A 13,306-nucleotide genomic window follows, 5' to 3' on the forward strand; every position below is an offset into this window, starting at 1 on the left:
TTATTATACCCCTTTTTGATGACTGAAACTAAAAGAAATCTAGAAATAAAACTATTTTGCGTTTTTATCGCGCCTTCGTGATCACGGAGCAGACCACGAAGGCTGCAGTTTTCGAAACGTCGGGAGAAAATTATAATATAAAACCCGCGATAAATATCGCAAAATAGTTTTATTACAATGTCTAACATTCGCTTTAACATAAATCATTAAAGGTATGTTGATAATATTAGCATTAGATCTACACCCTTATTCATAGACGTTTTATATCTAAGGACGGAGCAAAACTGTGATAACAAGTCTATTTCACAGTGCTGACGACATGGCAGTCTTCACAGTGTGTAGACATAGGGCCGTTGTGATTGGCTAATATTGAGATACAACTTGAATCTAGTTGGCTGTCAGATAAACAAAGCTGAACAAACAGCAAGCTGTCAGATAAACAAAGCTGAGAAACAGACTTGTTATCACAGCAATGCTCCGTCCTTAGATAAATAACGTTTAGGAATACGGGCTTAGTGTTTATGCCTAACATACGCTGTATGAAAAAAAATTAAATTGTATTCTTATATTCTTTCCACCAGAAAACAAATGGCAACCAAGTACAATGGAACACGATGGCTTAGTCTGTTTCGATTGTTATCATTCGCAAAATACGAGTAGCGGTAAGTTGCGTGCGGCCGAATATTAACAAAGGTGGATTACATCATAGCTTTCTTAGAAATGCGACGGAGACCAAATAGGTAATGCCAGGTTTTACTTTGGTTTCTATGTCAAATTTTGACAAATCAATATTTCTTCCCATACTGACCTTTAATCTATACATTAATAGGTAAAGAAAAACTTTGTACCCCTTATTAAACACATTTCGCGCAGATTGGAGAATTGACATAAAATTCATATAGAAGATTGAAGAAAATAACATTTTAATATAATATTATGTTTTAGAAGTATATTAAATTCGACGGTCGAATTTCGATCACTGGAGGACCACTAGTAGTCAATAAAACTAAAAAGTCAAGCTATATCTGTTATATTATGTTATGATTCATCATTTTCGCGCCTGCTCACAAATCGTGTTAAGCTTTTCCATTTAATTTGTTAACTATTTAGATGATTATTTACAGCACTATATAATGATTTATACACACACTCACGCCTTTTATCCCCGAGGGGTAAGCAGAGGCGCAACTGGTGCACCCACCTTCCGTGTGTATTTCGGCCCATGAAGAGAGGGCGAGCCAACCATCGCGGACAAATTCCAGACTCCTGCCTGATACCGAGTAGAAAAACCCAATATTTTTATTTATTTATACATATATAATAACACCATTACTGTTAATACTAATACGATGTTATACATACTTAATATTAACAATTGTTTTCAATACATACAGGGTCATTTTGACATTGCGTTACTAAATGAAAGCACATACTCGTCCTTCACCTTTGCCGCACATTGTGCCAAATATCATTCATTAATAATTGTTTTAGTTTCCTGATTTTTTTTACATTTTGTAGTTTAATGCGAATATGGCGTATGGATGACTGTATTTCTGACTGAAATTATGATGTTGCCGTTGCGACGAAGTCTCTTAGAGTAGTAGTAGTGGCATTAGGGCGCGTAAAATTAAAATTACTTTTTAATATTTTGTTTGAAATTTACACTTTTTTATTTTACATCTAACACTCAAGTAACTTTATGTATAGTGTTACTTCCAAGTAGATAAGTGGTAGATAAGTAGTATGTGGTTTCATTTAGTAACGCGATGTCAAAATGACCCTGTATATAAGTTGTTTCTGTGAATTCCCCCAGGTTGCATATAAATATGTCGAAACTCTGAGATATATCACTGCCCGACCCGGGAATCGAACCCGAGACCTCTACAGTCGTACAGTAATACTGTGCCTCACTGGCACTAAATCTAGTGATATATTCCTAAATTAAAAGATTTACGATATACCAACACGATTTATGCCAACTGAAATAATTTGTAGTCGCCGTAACCTCTACATTCGATGCGGTCATCACGCAGAACACTAAAACGGTAACATTAAAATTTGTCGTATTTTTCCCGTTATTCAACTGGTTAATGAAGACGGAATATAATTGAAAATAATAAATAATTTAATGCCGGCCTTGTGATGGGATATTTTTATGTTTCCTCAGCACACCTAATTATAGTTTATAGCTACTCGAACGTTGGTTTATCGAAAACAAATTTTCATATAGTTGAATTGTACCTATTATCTATATTATAAAACAAAGTCCCCTTTTCTGTCTGCATGTTATCGATTTTCTCAAAACCTTCTGAAGGGATTTTTATGAAATTTGGTTTGGATGTAGTGTAAGACCCTAGGAAGGTTATAAGCTACTTTCTATCCCAGTAAAATATATAGCGGGACTTTTATCCCGGAAAACTGCTTAACGGAGGCGAAGCCGCGAGCAAAAGCTAGTAATTTCATAAATCAATGCTTAGCTAGTAAGTATTTAATATTGTTGATATCTGTAATTCAAAGTTGTTATCATTGCACTGCCAGATTTATAAGTAAATAGGTGTTGCAAAAACGTCTTACCTTCCACAAAAGTTCCTAGGACTGTAACGATTCATCGCGCAGTCTGTACATCAGCGCCATCTATTAAAAAAAATATAATAAATCCATAATTTGCAATGAGAGCAAATTAATAAAAATATAACCTATGTCTTAATGCAGGTCATGGTCTATCCGTATGTCAAATTTCATCGAAATCCGTTCTGCTGTTTCTGTGCTTACTCCTTATAAACATCCAAATATTTTGACAAACTTTCGATTTATAATATTAGTAAGATGTATTATTAAACATATTTTCGCGCAGAAAGAGAGAATGAATTAAAATAAAATTATTGCGTGTTACTTAAGGCTTAAGTATTATCAGTGTAAACTGGTTCAGTTTGGTAGATTACTGCCAAAAAAACAGAGATACAAACTCTACCACTTAAATTTTGCAGGTATTTTTCCTTGTATAAATTGACAGTCGAAAATAGTTACGATTGCTGTATACTCACATTTTTATCTCAGTTTTGTTTGCAGCTCTGATCGCGAGTAAAAGTTTTTTATGGGAAAAAAAAAGTTTATAGGACTTAGGAGTAATGTAGTTTCCTATAAGTAAAAAAACAATTAATTATGGTGTAGAAGTTCCTGAAATTAGCGCTCAAACAAACAAACACTTCAGCTTTGTATATTAGTTTAGATGAATGAATCCCTCCTGGCCGTATTTCGGCCTCGGTGGCCAATCTTAAAGGAGATTAGCCAGGTAAGCTGGAGATATAGTGCACAGATGTTAGCGCTATACACAGGTGCACCCTCTGTTCCTTTACTCTCATAGTAAAGAGAGACGGGAATCCAACATGACCGGAGAAAGATCAGGCGCAAGACCAACGGCTTTACGTGCTTTCGGAGGCACGAGGGCATCACACCGCCAACTCTGACTCCGAGATACGACTGAGTAATTTTTAAGATGGTAAACTTAGTCACATTTATTTTTGGCTTGGGATTGGAACCCAGGACCTCAGCGCAGTCGTATCGTACCGCGTACGCATTATAACTACGCTACTGAAACAGTCAAAATAGTATAAGATATACTATAAAAAATATTTTTACAGTTCAGCCATTTTTTTCGCGATTTCAGCGTCACCTAGTTTACTTTGTACATAATGCAGGGAAGCCATTTCAAATGTATTAGAATGTAGTGGTGAAATGGACTATCATTTCTACAACAGAATTTGTTGTAGGAAAAAATGGTATCCACTACGGAATCATGTTATTCGACATCGGGATGTTCAATTAAATGAAAAAGTATTTACTAGTTTGTAAGTTCCTTGTTACATTACGATCCGAATCGAGTCTATTTTGCCGCCAAGCATCAGGGTACAATCACTGTTATGTTCGGGATAGGATATTGCACCTAATATACCAAATTACTGACGTTATGAATCTTATAATATTCAGGGTCATTTTGACATAGCGTAACTAAATGAAACTACATACTGACTTAACTTCCCAAAAGTAACACTACACAATAGCTATTCGGTCCGTAAATTAAAAATGTGTACATTTCGAACAAAATAAATATCAATAAGAAGCCACATATATATCTACTTAACATCTTAAAAATAACACTTCACAATAGCTATTCGAAGCGTAAATAAAAAGGTTACAATTTGAACAAACACTTAATAAGTAATTTTAATTTTACACATCCTAATGCCATTAATACTCTATGAGAAGTCGTCCCAGCGACAACATTCCACTTTCAGTCCGATACACTCACGCACATACCAAATTATTTACCCTTACTAAAAGATAAAAGAATCAGAAAGTAAAACCAGGCTTTATGGTGAAAATATTCGTTATTGATGGATGATATTTATGATTTATTAACGTAATTGCAACCCTGTATATGTAAGAATGGAGCTAATGCAGTGCCTTTGTTTATGAGGAGTCATATTGCTTACCATCAGGCGGCTTACTTCTCATTCAGTTCACAAAATAAACAATTTATATAACTCGTATGTAACTACCGCCGTGGACAGTCCGGCTAAAATTTTACTTCATAATCCTCTAAGCACCAAGTTTTAATCCTTGCGACCTCCTTGCTCGTTCCTGAACGAAACTTTTTAACTAAACTCGGCACGGGGAGACATTAAGACTTCTCAGTACTTCGAAAAACTGTCTCGCGAAGGCGTTGTTTTTATTCCGCAAAAGGGTTTTATGACATCAGTTGCATTACTGTGTACTTTAATGATTTTCTTTTCCTTAATTTTGTCTATATCTATTACCAAATCGTGGTATCAAACCATTAATTTTTCTTTGGCTCTACGTGTAATAAAAGTATTAATTTTATTTAGAAATTTGTTAAAATAGATATCAAGTCCTAATGCTTATAATAAACTAGGTGTTTGCTCGCGGGTTAGCCCTCTTGAAAAGCCTTTCCCGCTAAAAAAAACTCCCTAAATCACAGAAGCGATCTACGAAACTAGCGCCATCTAATTAAAAAAAACAATTAAAATTTGTAATTGCTCCCACTGGACCAAATTATCGGGATAAAAAGTAGTCTATATTTTAATCTAAGAAATGGTCTATTCGTGTGCCAAATTTCACTCAAATCCGTTCAGCTGTTTTTGCGTTTACTTCTAACAAACATCTAAATCTTAAAAATCCATTACCCCTCCAAGATGCAATGCAAAATATCACTATATTAATTAATTATTATATATTATCTATACTATTATATAAAGCTGAAGAGTTTGTTTGTTTGTTTGTTTGAACGCGCTAATCTCAGGAACTACCGGTCCAAACTGAAAAAATCTTTTTGCGTTGGATAGCCCTATGTTCGTGGAGTGCTATAGGCTATATATCATCACGCTATACCCAATAGGAGCGGAGCAGTAATGCCTAATCTCAGGAACTACCGGTCCGAACTGAAAAATTCTTTTTGCGTTGGATAGCCCTTTGTTTGTGGAGTGCTATAGTCTATATATCATCACGCTATACCCAATAGGAGCGGCGCAGTAATGGCTAATCTCAGGAACTACCGGTCCAAACAGAAAAATTCTTTTTGCGTTGGATAGCCTTTTGTTCGTGGAGTGCTATAGGCTATATATCATCACGCTATACCCAATAGGAGCAGAGCAGTAATGGCTAATCTCAGGAACTACCGTTTCGAACTAAAAAAATCATTTTGTATTGGATAGCCCTTTGTTCGTGAAGTGCTATAGGCTATATATCATCACGCTATGACCAATAGGAGCAGAGCAGTAATGGCTAATCTCAGAAACTAGGAGTTTGAACTGAATAATTCTTTTTGTGTTGGATAGCCCTTTGTTCCTGGAATGCTATAGGCTATATATATATCATCACGCTATGCCCAATAGGAGCGGAGCAGTAATCGATAATCTCAGGAACTACCGGTCCGAACTGAAAAAATATTTTTGTGTTGCATAGCCCTTTGTTCCTGGAGTGCTATAGGTTATATATCGTCACGCTATGACCAATAGGAGCGGAGCAGTAATGAAACATGATGCAAAAACGGGGACAATTTATTAGTTTTGAGAGCTTCTGTTGCGTGCGCTGCGTAAACGGTTAAAGTTATGCAACAATAATGTATGACGGGATTGTTCCTCTTAAAAATTTCTACAAAAATATATCATAAAACAAAGTCCCCCGCTGCATCGGTCTGCCCGAACGTGTTAAACTCAAAAACTACCCAACGTATTAGGGATAAAAATTTGGTATGGAGACAGTTTGAGACCCTGGGAAGAACATAGGCACCCGGGAAAATATATAGCGTGACTTTTATAACGGAAAACTTTAGCCCGAAAAACTTTATAACGCGGGCGGAGCCGCGGGCAAAAGCTAGTATTAATATATTTTCATATAAGTATTCATTTAATATTTTCTTCTTTTTTTTTCTTTCTTCTTGTTTTACACCGCTGTCTATACTTGTGATTTTTGTTTCTCTCCATATAAGGGTTGCCTGGAAGAGATTGCTTGTAGCGATAAGATCGCCCATTGTGTGTACAATGATATCTAAATACATAGATTTAAGAAAATGAATTAATCTTGTGTGTTCTTTTTTAAACAATTGTTACAATAAAGATAAGTTGCATTTGTATTTGTTAATATTTTCACAAAGTTATGCATTTATATTAGTAAGAAATTAGGCTATATAACAAGATACGTAGTCAGATAAAATGAAGAAGTTGGATAAATTACATTTCGTAATTTAAAAATGTACTTATAAGTTATTGCCTATATCCCCGAATCGCTAAGGGGAGTTGTTTTTATATATATACGGTTATCCATATTTTACAAAACCTCTCAGGATTATTGCTTCCTGGTTTATACCAATATTTAATTTTAAAAAAATATTGTTGTTCTGCAAACTAATGAAAAATGCATTTTGTGTTGGAATAAGCCTTTAGTGAATGTTTCCCGTCTAATAAATTTTATTATACTACTAATTCTCATGTTAAAATAATAATTATTATATAAAAAAAAAATAACGAAGAAAATTTAAAATAACCAATCAGCTGAACACATATGAGTTTAAAATCGATCGCAGTATCGTTTAACCTTGATGCCGTAGTCAAAACACGCGAGAATAAAAAAAAACGTCCGATGTTTTGGCGCGAATAAACGATGTATTATTTTGTCTCTATTATAAATTAGTGTCTATTACATAAAAGATAAGACTCCGAATGTAATAAAATGAACGGATGTTTAAGAATTGCAAGGCTACGCAACTTGTTACCTACATAACATTTCTATGCTAGGAAGTATACATATGGGTAAGTACTTCAAAAAACTCGAGATCATCCTAAGCTACAACTATCCGCTCCACCATAATATAGAAACCCGGCTATGACAAGTTATAGATGCCATCTGAATATGGGGGTTCCGAATAGAGCTGACCCCTACGTGACAGTGCAAAGAGGAGAAATTTGCGTTCACTAAAAATGGGACGCGCACCGTTCAAAAAATATCACTAATGACGTTCATATATGGAATACGGAATAAAATTCCTGGGCCACTTAGAAACGTAGATAAAATATCAATGACAATGAGGTGTCCTTGGTATGGTCACAGACCAAGAGCAATGTCAGCCAGGAATAGACAGGAGATCGTCATTGAAATCTCGTTGAAAACATGCCAAACAGACGGAGACGACCGTACAAAAATACAATGTCGTGCAATCCCACCAAAACTAGATAATAGGCGAAAAAATGCTAATGTCACTGTTTCTACGTTTTGGCAAAATACTACATTTTCATTGGCTCCAAAACAATAGCCTAAATAATGCACATAAATTAACAACTAGCTACAATTATTTTTAAATTAATTGTGCTGCTAAAAATCCGACATTGGACACAATTTAGTTACAGATGACGTCTAGATTGTAATCAGACTTTTTTATAATGAGAACCATGATTAATTATTATTCGTATCAAGGCTAAAAAAAAACCTAATATTACATAAAACAAATTTATTAAGTATGTTATTAGATAATATTAGGTGTAGTGTTATTTAGGCAGACGAATTAAAGTACTGTGTCAAGTACATCCCAGTATCAATACCAACAGTAATACAAAATTCCATATCGAACGTAACGTCGGCAAATTAAAGCAATGTCATATTCAAATTAGATTTATCGCGACACGATTATCGACACCAACGCATTCGATAAGTTTAAAACCACGCCTATAACAGGACAAATGGATGTAGAAACCGTGTAGAAACACATTTCGACACGAGCTAAGCTGAGGCGATGTAAGCTTAGCTGACATACGATAAACATTTCACAGATACGAGTCAGACAAATCTCAACTAAGATACACACACTCACGCCTTTTATCCCCGAAAAGGTAGGCAGAAGCGCAACTGGTGTATTCCCTTACCGCCGTGTATTTAGGCCCATGGTGAGGCCTATCACCATATCATGCACAAATTCTAGACTCTGTATATACTGAGTAGAAAAGCGGGATCGAACCCGAGACCTCAGCGCTGCAGTCGTACCGTCATACAACTACGCCAACAAAGCTGTCTGAACTAACATAGTTACTAATAAAATCCTTTGGAATTAGAGATATCTACTTAGTTTTTTGCGAACGGTACACATTTTAGACAATGTTAGAAAGCGCGTGCCTATCACCATAAAAAAGTAGGTAAAACTAGTTTATATTTTGTCAATACTTACAAAGTTTATTCCACTAATTTACAACCACGTTAATCTTCTACGAAGTGTCACTTCGTGTTATAGCATACCCAAACTACTAAACCAAACTTATCCGATACTAATGTTATATGTATAGTTAACCGTAGTTTGGTATCAAAAAGTCGGCCATAACTCGTAGTTTATGCCATCTGTTTTTCAAGTTTTATTTACTACGGTCGCTTGTGAGAATCGTTATCACACACTCGTAGTAGAGGAAGGCATTACGTTATTTATTTGTCAACCAATAGCAGCTCGTAATTTTTTTTTGCACGATTTACGTCATCCATTCCCGCCATCAACTTATTTTGCAATTCGCGGTGTACGCGAACGTTATTTTGTTATTCAAGATCATAGACGATTCAAGAGAAGCCCCGAGCAAGGAAAAGACAAATACCTGCGAATAAAATAATTGTAAATTAAATTTCAAAACCCTACATTTTGTAACAAAACATAGTTTTCGAATGTGCTAAACAGTGCCAAATATTTTTGCCGCAGAAATAGAACAAGAATTTAAACGAATTAAGAAAACAATAGATTGTATTCTGTTGCCATCCGGCGTTTACGTTTGAAATTCGAATGTTAGTTATTTGAAACATAAAACAAATATTCCACGCTAACAATCAGGAAATCGCTCTTATTATCTTTATAAATATGATCTTTATAAATGTGTGCTTATAGCGAAACAATCGGAATTGTCATCACAACTTAATTGCGTTGTAGACACTTAATACGTCAATGCGTACCTACCAAGTGGGGAGCAAAACTATTACAATTGTTTTAACATTCATATTCAGAACAATTGTTAATAAATACTGTTGTTATCCAAAGAGTAAAGGATCTCTAAAGGTTATTGAATGTTCTTTTACACATCGATGTCAACCATACCGCTGGCACAGGAGTTACGATGCGATGAGCTACAAATCGAGATAAGCTGACTTAAGTTGTGGTCTTAACATTATGGTAAATAAGGACAACAATAAGCTGCTATCCTGCTTACAGTTACCTCTCTGCCACCTCAAGGAGCTAGATTTCAAAATCTAAAATCCTAGTACACACAATTGATGGCGAAGTTGTTGTGAAAACATGCGGTGACCTCGACGAATGCCTTCCAAAACGCACACTCGGTTTTATCGCATGATAAGATACCCAGTCTTTAGACAAGGAGCCGAAAGATAATATTTCAGAGTTTCAACGCGTTATCTGACGAATTCGTACATTCAACTTGAATCTTCTGTAATTTACATGTTCTTTCACAAGGACGAGCGGCGTGACGCTAATTACCAGAGAACACAACAGTATATCACTCTATGGAAACTACAATGCGTTCCGTTCCACGCATTTTCTTAATTGACGTAAATACTTTTCATACTTTTTTTATTTTACGCCAAGAGAAAAAATTCGTACTAACAATCATAGTTTATTCATTGAAATTAATTTAAATTCCTGTATAAGTAAATGATTATATTTGCAGGTTGCTGGAAAATCTGTAAGGAATTCCCTCGTTATATATTTGCATAATCATTTCATTGTTATTTACTTTTAATAAAATATTAAAATAAAAAATCAAGTTAGTCTTCGTTTTAATCATAATATTTTGTTATAAAAGATACCTTAAAGATAGATAGTTAGCATGACGTTTTTCTTTATTTACAAAAAATGTATTGTGTCCTGAGTTAAAACCATCTTGTATACCACGTTTTAAAACGAAAATATTGATACCCTATCTCTTAGAATATTCCAGAAGTCGGCATAAGCGTAATCCAGATGAGCCAGCAATCACTATGGACCTTTGCACACCAAGAATTTTGATGGATAACAACTTTTCAATAAATTTCAATAACTTAAAAAAACAACCACTCTAATACAAATTACTTTAGCCTCTTTCATTCATAATGTAATCAATTCCAGCCAATATTACCGTCCCAAATAATCCCAATCACAGCTAAAAATTAAAACCGCAGTTCCACGAAACCCACATCCCCACTTAGGGACACTAGTATTGGTACAAGCATAACAGCTAGTGGAGATGCTCGCGTGACATGAGAAATGTTGACAGAGCACCGCATTTTCGTAAAAGCCTTCTTGTGTAACCTGCTCAGTACAAACTTGTTACTCCAGCGTGACGTGTTCAAATACCTCTATATCACTATTAGTTCTAAAACATTTATAATAGGACTGCTTTGATGGCGTAGTTGTATTGAGATACATCGTTTAGAGATCTGGGGTTCGAATCCCTGGTCGAGTAAAGTGATATTGGGTTAGTCCCTAATGATCTGAAATTCGTGCCAGATATATGATCGCACCCTATCACATCATGGGATGCAACATATTGGCGAAAAGTGGCTGTCCTGGCTGCACCTCTGAATAGCCCCATTAGGAAATAATGGCGTGATGTTTGTGTGACTATAATAATACAGTTTGACCACGTTATTCCTTAAGTACTATTGACTTCAAAAAAATACTAAATATAATTATGATTATTTTTGTATCCGAATACGGCAAAATGCCCCACTAAGCTTGATGGTAGAGTAGGATCTAAATAGTATCGACTGACGAGCGATGATTATCCCTCACCAATCGACAAAATTATGCCGGTCTGTTTGAAATAGGATATAATATAATAATATCAGCCCTGTATATACTTGCCCACGGCTGAATATGGGCCTCCTCTACTACTGAGAGGGATTAGGCCTTAGTCCACCACGCTGGCCTAGTGCGGATTGGTAGACTTCACACACCTTCGAAATTCCTATAGAGAACTTCTCAGATGTGCAGGTTGCCTCACGATGTTTTCCTTCACCGTTAAAGCGAACGATAAATTCACAAAGAATACACACATGATTTTTTAGAAAAGTCAGAGGTGTGTGCCCTTGGGTTTTGAACCTGCGTACATTCGTCTTGGCAGTCCGTTCCACACGCAACTAGGCTATCGCCGCTTGGAATAGGATATTTGTCATTAAATTATATTGGTAACTAGCTTCCGCCCGCAGCTTCGCCCGCGTGGATTTCGGGTTTCAAAAATGGAGAAGGTGCTCAATTTGTCGGGATGTTTTTTTACATAATTTATGGTGGTATGCAGGTGGTCCGATTGTCCGGTCAGGGTCTGATGATGGGATCCTGGTGAAATCGAAGGAACTTTTAACCATTAAGGTTGCACACGAAATGACGGAAGCTTAAAAAATGGAGTTACTTCTCCCGTTTTCCCAACATTTTCCATCACTGCTATGCTCCTATTAATTGTAGCGTGATGAAAATTATACTATAACCAGCTCAGGAGTATGTAAAATAATTGTACCAAGTTAAGTTAAAATCCGTCGAGTAGTTTTTGTTTCTATAACGGTTATACAGACAGACAGACAAAAATTTTACTAATTGCATTTTTGGCATCAGTATCGATCCGTAATCACCCCCTGATAGTTATTTTGGAAATATATTTCATGTACAGAATTGACCTCTCTACAGATTTATTATAAGTATAGATATGCAAAAGTAGCTCAAAAATTGTCCATAACGAAAACATGCATTTTAAAGTAAAACAAAAGAAATAATATCGTGAAGCCAACCAAATAACTAATGATATATTAAATTTTGTGACTGTTCAATTTAGTCGGGTCCGCGATATCACTTTTGTTGAGTTTCAGAACGCGACATTACATTATTATATTCTGTGCTCCAACGCACACTGCTTTGATGTTAGGAACACACCTACATTGCTTAGACAACAGTGAACTTTATACAATAGCAATAAAGCTCAAATTGACTCTACGTATTAGTTAGAAAACGTTTGTATGGGAAATAGAAAAATGATGTTTTGAGGATTTTCCCGGCAATTATTCGAATTTTTCTCACCTTTTAAACCTTCCCTAGACCTCCACGAATAATTCAAGACCAAGATAAGATAAATCCGTTCAGCCGTTCTCGAGTTTTAGCGAGACTAACGAACAGCAATTCATTTTTATATATATAGATAATTGTCGAAGATTACTTAATTCTATTAGTAGAATTTAAATTTGATGTCGCGATAGATAGGGAACTGTTCTGTGTTCTGCCACAGGCAATTATAGAGACGTAGTTTCGTGAACGTCAATTATAATAGTTAAATATAAATGTTTAAATACAGCATACAAAAATGTTATCTTATTTGAAAAGTATTTTACATTCTAATTTTGAATAGATACCGACACAAGGCATACTTAAAAAATAAATACAATAATATATAACAATAATAACATAGTAAAATTAAGTTTTAAGAAGCTCCATAAACATGACCGAGTAGGTAACTCAACTTACCTTCAGGTGCAGGGTGTCCTTTAACCGTAGCAGTATAATAACAAAAAAGATAACACAATGAAAAACAAAAACAATAACGTACTGCACATACGAGGAAAAAGAAAAATCAAAATGACATAAAAAGAAAAAAATTTAGAAGGATTGCCGACACAAAAAGTCGACAGACACGTTTCCCATAAACCTTGAACGAGTATGCCGACCTTACTAGCATGGAAATGTGACTCGACTCGCTTTTATTACTAAAATATGGATCGTACTGCAGAG

At 35.3% G+C, this 13,306-nt stretch overlaps 1 long non-coding RNA gene across 1 annotated transcript; it reads right to left on the minus strand.

The window, feature by feature from the left end:
* Positions 1 to 1,025: 1,025 nt before the first annotated feature.
* On the minus strand, positions 1,026 to 11,366 carry LOC119189763. The gene is made up of 3 exons (XR_005112597.1): positions 8,735 to 11,366; positions 2,575 to 2,634; positions 1,026 to 1,270 (listed from the first exon to the last, which is right to left on the minus strand). It is a non-coding gene; the product is annotated as an uncharacterized LOC119189763 (long non-coding RNA).
* Between the last annotated feature and the right edge of the window lie 1,940 nt (positions 11,367 to 13,306).

Source organism: Manduca sexta, chromosome 19, assembly GCF_014839805.1.
Source record: "Manduca sexta isolate Smith_Timp_Sample1 chromosome 19, JHU_Msex_v1.0, whole genome shotgun sequence".
Lineage (NCBI taxonomy): Eukaryota > Metazoa > Arthropoda > Insecta > Lepidoptera > Sphingidae > Manduca > Manduca sexta.